The sequence below is a fragment of the Nicotiana tabacum genome, chromosome 20 (assembly GCF_000715075.1).
Source record: "Nicotiana tabacum cultivar K326 chromosome 20, ASM71507v2, whole genome shotgun sequence".
In the NCBI taxonomy this organism is placed as follows: Eukaryota; Viridiplantae; Streptophyta; class Magnoliopsida; order Solanales; family Solanaceae; genus Nicotiana; species Nicotiana tabacum.
The window spans coordinates 108,684,064-108,696,769 of record NC_134099.1 but is presented as its reverse complement, the minus strand read 5'-3'; positions in this window follow the sequence as shown (position 1 = coordinate 108,696,769).

Below are 12,706 nucleotides of genomic sequence, written 5' to 3'. Positions count from 1 at the left end.
AGAAGCGTTCGACGAAAATTCATGGTTGCATGATATCAAGGAATACTTGGCAAGGGGAGAATACCTAGAGAATGCCACATGTTGGCCAACCCTTTCTTTCTGAGTGGAAAATTATGTATAGCAGAACTCCTGATTTGGGATTATTGCGATGTGTCGATGCCAAAGAAGCATCTAGATTGCTCGATGAAATACATGTCGGGACTTGTGGACCTCACATGAATGGTTTCGTTTTGTGCAAGAAGATATTAAGAGTATGGTATTTCTGGATGTCTACGGATACATATTGCATTAAATATGTTCAAAAACATTACCAATGCCAGATACCTGCTGATATGATATGAGTGTCTCCCAACGAACTCAATGCAAAAAGTTCACCCTGGCATTTCTCTGCTTGGGGCATGGATGTCATCTGATCAATTGAACTCGCTGCTTCAAATGGACACAGGTTCATTTTGGTGGCTATAGACTACTTCACAAAACGGGTGGAAGCCATGCCCTATAAGGCTGTAACTAAGAAGGGCGTAGCTCATTTTGTCCGAGATCGCATTGTTTATCGATTTGGAATACCTGAGTCAATCATTGCTAACAATGCTACTAATATCAATAGTGACTTGATGAAAGCTCTGTGTGAAACATTCAAGATAAAGCATCGGAACTCTACAACATACAGGGCGCAAATGAATGGAGTCATTGAAGCGGCCAACAAGAACATCAAGAAGATATTGATAAAAATGGGGGACAAATATAAACAATAGCATGAGAAGGAATAGTTTTCTTTGCTCGGGTATCGCACCATCGTTCGTATGTCAACTAGGGAAACCCCTTATCTACTGGTCTAAGGTACTGATAAGTGGGGATTTTGGCTACTTATTAGCACTTTTTAGATTTCGTTTCAGTCTGAAAGTATTGAATTATGTTCCCGAAACTAATGAAATTGTGCAAATGTAGGAATACTGGAAATTTGGTTGCCCGAGATTAAATCTGACTAAAAAAGGAGTGTTCCGAAGCATAAGGCAATAAAGGGCGCAGAAGCACAAATGTTCGGTCCGCAAAAGGAATTTTGCGATCGCAGAAGAAATTACGGAACGCAAAATTCCATATGCGGCCGCAAACTAAGATGGAAAATCTAGCAGAACTTTTAGCAATGTGCGGACTAAAAATGAATAGTGTTGCCGCAGAACTGGGCTAAGAGTCAAAGATCAGAGAGTATGCAAAAGACCAAGTATAGGAGCCTTTTTGAATTGCGGACTGCACAAGAATTGTTCATCCGCAGAAGAGTTGATTGCGGCTGTAGTACAGAAATGTGCATCCGCAGAAGAGTGCCTCACGGGGCCATAGAAGTCCACTTCTTGCGAGCTGAAGAAATTTTCGAACCGCACATGGAAATGTGCGGCCGTAGAACCTCCCAAGGGGAATTTTTCTCCGAGAGTTTCATCCCTATATAAAGAGACGAGTTTCACAAAATTAGGTTAAGTTTGAACATCTGAAGTTGCTATAGGCGTTTTGCTTTACTACTTTAGGAAGTTTTATATTATTTTGGTATATTTACATTAGATTTCATTTATCTAATCTTCCATTATGAGTTTAATTAGCTTTTTTCCTTATTTTCTTCAAATCCCACTATGAGTAGCTATACTTTTAATAGGGTTATGACCCAACCCTAGTGTGTAAACCTTATGGGTATCTAATTTAGTGCTTGTTTATGATTTGGTGTTAATTATTTAACTTAGTTCATGCTTCAATTATAGAATTAATAGCTGGAAATATTGATTAATGACTATTTGACTTAGTCTCTACTTGAGAAAGAATGACCTAGTCTAGGATAACTTAGCAAACAAGGACTTGGGCCAATTAAGAGATTGATTAACCCAATTAAAGGGTTCAAACTAGAGATAGTAATAGCCCAACTTGAGCTCTTATCAACTGTTTTGGTTGATACCCATTTGATTTTGAGAAAGACAAATTAGGTAAAACCACTCTCTGACCGAGAGGTATTGAGTTGGTAATGTAGAGTTGTGAGCTATAATACACCCAATCAACAAAACAAGCATTAACGTCATTATCCCATTTGGCAAACACCTAGGTTATGGCCACAGTCCTAGGCCTTCAATCCAATTGGAAAACCCTCAAAAACATTTATTGTGCACGGTGAAATCGGAGGACCAATTTCTCGTTGACAAATTGCTTCGGTAGGTCGCCTCGGAGGATCGAGACCTCGATCCAGTTACTTCCCTCAAGATCTGTCGATACCCAGCCGAGGATAACATCAGCTGAAACCCCGACAAACATGGGAAGCCTCCGAAGAATGCATCTGCAGTCGATTAAGTCTACTTGGGCAGCCTAACATTGGCCTACGCATACATCATAAAGCTAGTTATCTGTCCCATCCCATTTCCTTTATCACTCAACGTATCTTGTACTAAGTTTGGACTCTTCCCTCTTATAAAAGGGGAGTTGTTAACACCGTGTAAGGGGGCGGGGGATCCAACTATTCTATACAAGATCAATAATATCTCTCTTTTCCTTCTCTCTAACTTGTTCGCTCTTACTCACTCGAGGCTACTCTTAGCATTTATCGCCTTCATACTTGTTCTTCATGTATTGATTTGTATTAGCCATAAAGAGCCCTCTTTAATTATATTCAAACTATTATCCCATTCCCGACTATCCCTGATAGCTCGAGCTCGAGCCGGATATCGACCCGAGGCCCCTTATCGACCAGACCGAAGCCCGGGTAGCAAGCCCCTCAGTTTGATTACTGCCCCGTTTTAGCTTGTATATCATCGTTAAACTTCATACTCTTAGCATCAACTGCTCTAACAACTAGCATAAAAAATAGATCACGTATTTTTAGAATCCTTTTTACAAATTTAATAGTTGTTACCATTTTCACGGTAAACAGTTTGGTGCCAACTGTGTGGCTAAAAATAATAGTGATTATTTTCTTGCTAGTTTTATTACACAAACACAAGTTTTCTTTCACGTCTTTTCTTGTTCAAGATCTTTGATTTCAGGTCAAAATGTCTGGCTCAGTAAACAGAGTCGAGAGCGACAACCTCTAAAACCATAAGGAAAACGATGTGGCTATTCCGCCTGTCGGCGCGCCACCACAGAATCCTTATAATGCGCCCGGACCGATTCTAGCGGACGCGAATTCACAGGATGCATAAGAGGTCGATAAAACCTCACACACCAATAGGAGCATACGACATAACGAACGATAGGAAGCCCAAAGAACTCCAGCCCAGGAAGAATAAGAAGTTAGTCTTCATGTTATTTTTTAAATGTTGCAGGCACAATAGTCGGTCATTGCTTAGTTACAAAGCCATCCGAAGACTCCCAGCACAGCAGCACCGGAGGCAGTGCTCCCCGTCGAACAATCACTCAAGAGATCAAGCAATAACGGATCGAAAGCCGACCTTGCCATAGTAAAGATGCTTGAGGACCTCACCAAAAGGATCGAATCGGGCGAGAAAAGGATAGCCGTCAACGATAAGAAGGTCGAGACCTACAACTCTAGGGCCGACTAGATCCCGAGTGCGCCCCCGGTCCTCAAGGGCGTATATTCGAAGAAGTTCATACAAAGGTTGATCCCCGAAGAAGCGGCCCCGAAGCCCATTCCGAAGAAGTTCAGAATACCGAAACTCCCTAAGTACAACGGGACCCCCGACCCTAATGAACACATTATTGCCTACACATGCGCAGTAAAAGGCAACGATATAAAGAATGATGAGATCGAGTCTGTATTGCTGAAAAAATTCGAGGAAACGCTCTCAAAAGGGGCCATGATGTGGTATCATAACTTGGCTCCTAATTCCATAGATCCATTCACCATGCTAGCAGACTCTTTCGTAAAGGCACATGCCGGAGCCATCAAGGTAGTGACAAAGAAGTTCGACATTTTCAAAATCAAGTAAAGAGAAAACGAGATGCTGTGGGAATTGGTGTCTCGCTTTTTGATGTAATGGATGGAGCTACCGCCGGTCTCCGACGACTGGGCAGTAAAGGCCTTCACCCAAGGCCTGAACGAATAAAGCTCAGTGGCTTCAAAATAGTTGAAACAGAACCTGATCGAGTATCTAGCCGTGACCTGGTCAAACGTCCACAACCGGTACCAGTCGAAGATCAGGGCCAAGGATGACCAGTTGGGACCCCCTTCGGGCTCAGTATACCCAAGCAGGCTCCTAGAAAAGGAACAAAAACCAAACAAAGAAAGGTATCAGCCATACCTCGAGGAAAGGATGCACGCTCCGAGGCGCAACCTACCTTGCAATGATTGGAGAATGGATCGAGGGAAGGACCCTCGAGGGCTCATCAACAGGACTAGGTTCGATCAAAATGTAGTGCCAATGGGTGCTCCCCACCTGTCAGAATACAACAACAATGTCAGTGTGTCAAACATCGTGCTCGCTATCAGTAAAATTAGAGATGCCAAGTGGCCCAAACCTATACAGTCAAATCCTTCGCAAAGGAATTACAACTTAATATGTGAGTTTCATAACACGCATGGCCACAGGATCAAGGATTGTCATCAGCTACGAGAAGAGGTAGCTCGGCTGCTAAACAAAGAACATCTCCGTGAATTCCTTAGCAATCGAGCCAAAAACCAGTTCCGAGAAAGGGAGGCAACCACGAAGAATGTGACAAACGAGCCGCAACATGTCATCCACATGATCATGGGGGGCACCAATGCCCCGCAGGAGCCCGTAATGAGAAGAACGAAAATATCCATAACCAGAGAAGAGCAAACTCAGGGATAAATCCCCGAAGATTCTCTTACGTTCAGCGAAGAGGACATCGAGAACCTATCTCAACCCCACAACGACGCACTGGTAATCTTCTTTATTGTAAATTCTTTTCAAATAAAATGTGTACTCGTAGATTGAGGTAGCTCGGCCAATATTGTCAGGTCAAGGGTAATAGAGCAGCTCAGATTTCTTTACCAAATCGTTCCCGCCACTCGGGTCCTCAACGGATTTAACATGGCGAGCGAAACAACGAAAGGAGAAATCACCCACCCAGTTACCGTGGCTGGCATGACCCAAGACACCAAATTCCATGTCATCGAAGGAGACATAAGGTATAACGCCTTATTCGGATGGCCGTGGATACACTGCATGAGAGAAATTCCATCCACCCTTCACCAGATGATAAAAATCGAACAAAGGACAAAATTAAAACCGTCTAAGGGGAACAACATGTGGCGAGGGAAATGTTCGCAATACACGATGTGGTACCAACGTTCGTACCTCCGCTCCCGAATAAACCAAAGGGAAAATCGGGCCTCACCCTCGATAGAACTTGACAAAATGATGTAAAAACCCATACCGCATCTTCGTCTCAGGCAATTCTAACAAATCAATCCCAAGGCATCGCGAGAGCATATCTCACTTCAAGGTACAACCATCTCCCTTTTTGTTTCGAATTTAAAACTAACCCTTATGTAGGCACCCGACCGGAGCTATCATAACGCAAATACTGCCTGAAGACCTTGAGGCTCAAAAAACGCATCCGTTGCACACTTTTCCTTTGACCGAGTTTTTGTCCCAAAAGAAGGGTTTTACCAGAAAGTTTTTTAACGAGGCAACGTCTGCAAGCTGCCTAAGGAAAACTCCGCAAATGATCAAAACTTCTCTTAAAGAAAACTTTTGAATAGTGAGGGGCACTCCCCTAAAAAGCTACCCGCTCGAAAAGGTCTTGAAATACCAAATGGGGTTCCTATAGGAAAGCAATGTACCGGTCCAAACGGTCGAACGAACTGTGTCCATATAGTCAGACTCCCATCGACAAATACGTGTACTATTGTACCAAGCAATCAGGGGACTAACGTCCCTAAAACCTAGGGACTAACACCAGCAATTCAACGCTCAGACGGCCTCAGGTTCGAAACTTCGAAATCATAAAACCTTTAGGTAAGGCAACGCGGAAATTTCCCAGCGTCACCAACATCAAGGGTACCTTGAGTACTTGGAGACTATCGCCAGTCGCCACGCACTAAAAAACCTCGAGGACGTAAGAGCCGGAGCAAGCAAACTCAGTCTAGCAAAGATCTATTCAACACAACAACATGTATTTATGTCAATCAATCAAAGGGTATCCCTCACCAAAAGTACCTCGTACTCCAAAAGAAAGTTCACCATGCTAACAGCAGGGATCCCTCCACCAAGTACATCCCGAAATACTCAGAGACTTAGCGTCAATAATATGGCACCCCAACGAGGTAATTCCGAACTCACGAGTAATGGTCTCCGGACCTAAGCAAACTCGATGACTCGGAGACTGTTGTCAATCGCCAAACACTTGAAAACCCGAGGCTGTAAGACCCCGGGTGGGCAGTCTCGGTGTAGCCAAATCTATTTTATGTGGCAACAAAAACTGTAACACCTCAATACGCATGACAAACTATAAGACCTTAACAGGCATGACAAACTGTAAGACCTCAACAGGCATGGCAAAATGGCAAGACCTCAACAGGCATGAAAATTTTGTAAGACCTTACTACATGCATAAAACTCAATCCCAAAGTTTAGGCTACATGTCAAGGCATACGCTCGATGTAGACGCCTAAACTATTACTCGGGATAAAAAATGGCTCTAGCCAAACATATATGACTATGGTCAAAATGGCTGCACCAGCCAAATTAATGTGACTCGGGGACGCCCGACCATCGCTAACAAAATTGCAGGCCATTACTTCGAATCTACTTTGAAAAGAATCGATTAAAATAGGCTACCCTCAACAGGCAAATGAACTTCGACCATGTCAGCTCCAAATCACGAGGCTACGAGCTACTTAGCCTACGAGTCACCGAGGTGCTCGAACATCGTCACTAACGACTTGAAATTGAGGTTCTTCCTGAACCGATGACGGGTCAGACAAAATTATTTCAAAAAGACCTTAATGAGAGGAAAATAATGCCTACAATATACTCACGAGCAAAAGCGTAAGAGCCATTGTCGCCATCTAAACGAGCCTCTGGGCCGCACACTAAAAGGTCGCAACAACCAACAGCGTAAGAGCCACTGTTGCCAGCTTGAAAAATTGAAAACTTGAGGATTAAAATGAGCTCGAGTCGTAACCCAATTCAGAGACCGGATCCAAAATAGTTAACTACACATGTCTAAGGGCACAGCGTAAGCGCCATTACCGCCAACCAAACGAGCCTCAGGGCCACACTCTTAAAAGGTCGCTTCGACGCGAGGCATAAAAAAGCCATTTTTATCCGCCCATGCAGACACAAAAAACTTGAGGGTCAATTAAGCTCGAGTCACAACACTACTCGGAGACTGAACCCAAAATAGTTAAAATACAAATTCCCAAGGGCAAGGAATAAGAACCATCATCACCCACCCGTGTAGGCACAGAAGATTGAAGGTCAGGTAAGCTCGAGTCAAAGCCTGACTCGGAGACTAAACCCAAAACAGCTAGGCAAAGCACGAAAGCTCTAACGCCTACTCACGTCAATAATATCACTTGACCAAGCATGAAAGAGTCTCGGGCCTGTCTAATGAGTTCCGGATCCATAGGGCTCCCGCCAAACACCGAAACCAGCCCGCCTAGTCAAAAGCAATGCAGAAAGAAATACAAAGGAGATAAAGCTTCAAGTTTTCTTTTCTTTTTACAAGCGCAAAGGTGAGGTCTCCAACTACAAACATGCTCTGGGAATAGCAAATACAAAATGGCAAAATATATGCTCTGCTCCAGAAGGCTACGACCTACCAGCCCCAGTTTTACTCTACGTGACGTCGACAAGAAGTAAACCAAGCATCACGCTCATCCGCATTCGCTCGAGCCAACTCTTCCAGGAGAATAAAGCCCCAAGCGTTGATCTCTTCAAACACTTTTCCTCATGATCTACAAGGAACGTATCCCTCGATCCTCTTCTCATGATCGAGGTCCCGCTCCAACTCAGCTTGGACATCAATAACGTCCTTCAGATGAATAATGATCTCCTCATCAGCCTTGGTCCGACTCAATACTACTTCAGTCCGAGTATACATGCGATCATATCCACTTGAACCAAAGCTTGAGCCTGCACCTGAGCCCTCAGTCCACCGCAAGCATTCCTAACTCGGTTGGCTTCGCCCCTAAGGTATTCCTGAGCCTTCGTCTTTTTTTCTGCAACTAAAATAGGCAAAAATCCTAACCTTGATGGTTAAAAAAGTGAAATGCTTACTACGAGAGGTTACGTGCCCCATCAAATAGCTCTCGTTATTCGAACTTCTGTGCGCCCCATATTACCAGCGCATCAACTCAACCTCTTTCTCCTCGCTAGGGAGCCTAAAGGACTTGCCCTCACCTAGAGCTCTCCAAGACATAGCCCCATGGCAGACTAGCTCAGACCTAAACCTATCAAAGTCCTACAGAAGGAAAACTCGATAAGGAAGGGAAGACACAAAATGCGATAGAATTGTGTCGAAGCTCACCGTAAAGTAAAACTGGCAGACTTCCTCGAAGGCCAAAGCACATCCCTGTTGGTCCAGCCCCCTCGCCATTGGAAAAAACCAACCTCGGTTGAAGCATGATCACTCGGACGAACCACCGCTATGGAAAAAAAAATTTAGGAACAACAGGCTCGGATGATGTTTTCTTGCCGGAGACACAGACCCGTTTTAGTCCCGCTAAAGCTCCATTGCACTACGAGTGTGTATCCCATTTATCTCCATCGTCCCCTGGCTTGGAAGCCTACGACTCCTCCCTCTCTCCGGAGGAGCACAACCTCACCACTAGGGGACCACCGGATACCTACAACGTCCGTATAAACATGACAGAAGAAGGAAGACACGGCTACTAAGTTCGCTCTTGCCATAGGTAGAACTAGTAAAGCACGGGGTGCACCGCCTAAGAGTATTGCTCCGTGTTTCAAAAAATAATACGGGTTCCTAAGGTATAATACCAGCGGCCAGCACCCAAGCAAAGCGACTTTTCCATGCCCGGTCTCTATCGTCCCCAATAACAGCGATTGAGGGCATGATCAACCAGCACAATGGAGTCAGCAGACCCCGATGACTTAGAAAATCGGGGGGGGGGAGCATTCCCCCCTATCAGTTTACTCCCATCATTGCCGCCATAGCAGTCGCAAGGTTGAAAGACAAAAAGGAGGAAAGATGTATAGGTGCATTGATACCGGAAACATGGCGCGGAAAATGGCAACTGTGCGAGACAGGGTAACCCCTGGGACGGTGGAAATAGCCTTATTTTATATATTGAAAAAGCAGCGACGATTTGAAGCCGACCGAATATGGTAACCAATAGCACCATCTCCAGCCTCGAGGCAATACTCGGTCTCAAAGACCTCCGTCATAACAAGGTGGCGCTCCGGATAGCCAACAACGCCTTCACCAACACAAGGGTGGCACGCAACTTCGAGGATCTCCGTCAAAGGGAACCAGCCTATAAAGAAATAAGCATTTTTTGAACGTCACCCGCACGGACCGAGCTTCGGGTGCTGTCCAAGATGGTGTGAGTATGAAGCGAGCCTCCGCTCAAGGATGGATTTCTGGAAACTACAAGCATCCCCTATCCACGGGTCACCGAGCAAATCTCTTCTCAAAGTTATTATGAGACCTAAAAACATTATCCTCATTTTCACGCGAAGTTAGGGTCCCGGTGGCCCGAGTTTATTGGCCTTATTCGGATTCAGTCTGAGGAACCAGAAAAGGCCCCGCACGAAGCCGTTTCCATCAACTAAAGGCTGGAAGGAATACTCGCATCCGGATTTAGTGTTAGCAATGACAAAAAGGGATTGTGCATTACCGCAAATACAAAGAAATACAGCAAGTATCAAAGGCAGGTGTCAAGGAAATATCTTTATATTCATAAAATGTTCGCTCAGAACGGCCCTTGGGGGGTCCTTACATATGATTACAAAATCCCACAAGGGGATCCTTACATAGAAATAAAGAAATTCAAGGGTTTGCATACAACAAAAGTCTAAGAATCTAGCCTATTCCCAAAGTATGGCATCTATGGCATCATCTCCTCAGGTGTGTGACCTTAAAGACAATATATTCCAAGTCCAATCCCCTTGGGGACCTCATCTCGACCCTATCGGAATGGCATCTTAAAAAGGAACGATATAGGAGAGTAAAGTGATGGAGAAGAGCAAAATGACGAAGGAAAGGTCGAAAGAAGACAAGAAGTGTTGGGGTGAAAAATCTGGCTAGTACGAACTCCGCCAGTACTACTATTATAAAGCCACTTCTTAAGACGTTTCCTCGACCCGGAGAGGCGACAACCAGTAGAGATTGTCGCCTACCCCTAGAAATCCAAAGGGGGTGTAACTCGCCGAGCTAAAGAATAAGGGTGAGCAGCAGTGTATAATCCGAGCCCCCTCTTGAGTAGTGGTGCATAATCTAAGTATCTCCCTGGGTCGGAGAAAATCGGTCCTCTACTTCATCATCCCGAGCTAACAAAGATAGCAACAACAACAACAATAACAATAGCATCACAACAGCACAACATCGGCCGACCAAATAAGGTTTGGGAGTTGGGCCATAGCGTGCATGACGTTGGCATAAGACCTTGAGGCCATGGGCCTAAAACATGGTAGGATGACAAAGAACAAAAAAAGAAGAGCAATAAAGGAGGAAAGAATGGATATCGAAGGATGCTTGAATGAAAAACTGACCATAAGAAGCCCCATTTATAGGGGGGAAAAGTAACCGATGACACCATTATCTCCCTCGAAAAATGTAACAACAGACACCATCAATGCATTCATGGAAGCTGAATCGATGACAATATTATGACCCCGAAGAACGAGGAGTCACGACACATCGGACGACCCTGAAGAAGCAAAAGGGTGAAATGCCTCAGCAATTGTAAAAGGGGCTGCGCCATCAGTACGACGTCATTATGGGAGCCCATGAAGTGGGGTGTCAAAATCATTTCTTATCGTTTCCCTTTAAGAAACGCGGAGACTATCTGTGCACGGTGAAATCGGAGGACCAATTTCTCGTTGACAAATTTCTTTGGTAGGTCGCATCGGAGGATTGGAACCTCAAGTCGGTTACTTCCCTCAAGATCTGTCGATACCCAGCTGAGGATAACATCGGTCAAAACCCCGATGAACACGGGAAGCCTCCGAAGAATGCATCCGTAATCAATTAAGTCTACTTGGGCAACCTAACATTGGCCTACGCATACCTCATGAAGCTAGTTATCTGTCCCATCCTATTTCCTTTATCACTTAACGTATCTTGTACTAAGTTTGGACTCCCCCCCTCTTATTAAAGGGGAGTATTTAACACTCTGTAAGGGGGGCAGGGCTCCAACTATTCTATACAAGATCAATAATATCTCTCTCTAACTTGTTCGCTCTTACTCACTCGAGGCTAATCTTAGCATTTAACGCCTTTATACTTGTTCTTCATTTATTGCTTGGTATTGGCCATAAAGAGCCCTCTTTTATTATATTCAAACTGTTATCCCATTCCCGACTATCCCCGATAGCTCGAGCTCGAGCCGAATATTGACCTCGAGGCCCCTCATTGACTAGACCGAAGCCCGGGTAGCAAGCCCCTCGGTTTGATTACTGCCCCATTTTAGCTTGTATCTCATCATTAAACTTCATAATCTTAGCATCAACTACTCTAACAACTAGAATAAAAATATATCACGTACTTTTAGAATTCCATTTAAAAATTTAATTGTTGTTACCATAACATTTATCTATAATCTATTTTCTGCAGCTTGCGTTCATCAGAGTAGCAGTAGAAATAGAAAACAAAACCTTATTGTGGAAGTGCAATCTAGATAATCCAATTTCTCATTTCAGATATATACCCCCAACTCCCAATTTATTCGACCCTGAATCCTAGTTGGGTATTTATTATTGCATACGACCGTTTTATATCTTAATTAAGATGTGTTGTGGATGTGATTAGGTACCGAAGCCATTATCCTTGCCGAAGTGGAGATTCCTTTCTTAAGAATAATATAAGAAGCAGAGCTCAACGACACATAATGGGTACAAAATCGGTATGAACAACTTGCCGCGCCCCCTTTTTTTCCATCCGCGAAGAGAAGTCCGGGTTTCGACATTTCATGGGGGTAATAACTCTTGGATTTGAAGAGTCGCCACCTAACAAATTACAGTGCGTTAGGGAACCTAGAGTGATTAACTCTTGGATTGGTTTGCATTACTAGAGATTAGGGTAAGGGCTGGAAATGACCTCGAGGGGAAGGTGTTAGGTTCCCCTCTTGGTCCACAATTGTTGGTCCCAGCCATACTTATATTCACAAATTAGTCCATTACACATAAATAGTTGAATCAAATAGATTGCAAATAAAACACGTTGGAAAACTCAAAATAATAAGATAAGGATTTTTGAACAAGTTGTATAAGATAGAGTTTTAAACAGAAAAGGAAATTTGGAAAAAGTAGGAGTCCTAGGTTGGTTAACCTATAGGATCACCCCACACAATGTCTGGTAAACACTCCTTAATGAGGGGCTACACGTGACATTAGCGTGTATTCATCATATCCCTTATCTAGCCTTCACATCCCCTTAGTGGTCATTCAAAGTGAGTGTTAGTTAGAGATCTCTATTGCGTGTTGTTACACGTCCCTTCTTAATGGTCCTGGAGGGATTTAGGACATTTATCTATAGGTGGTTCTGGACAGACCCCTAAGGTTTTAAAGGCAAAAATACTAAGGCGACAAATAATAACACATAGGACTCTTAACAAACAAGAACCGTA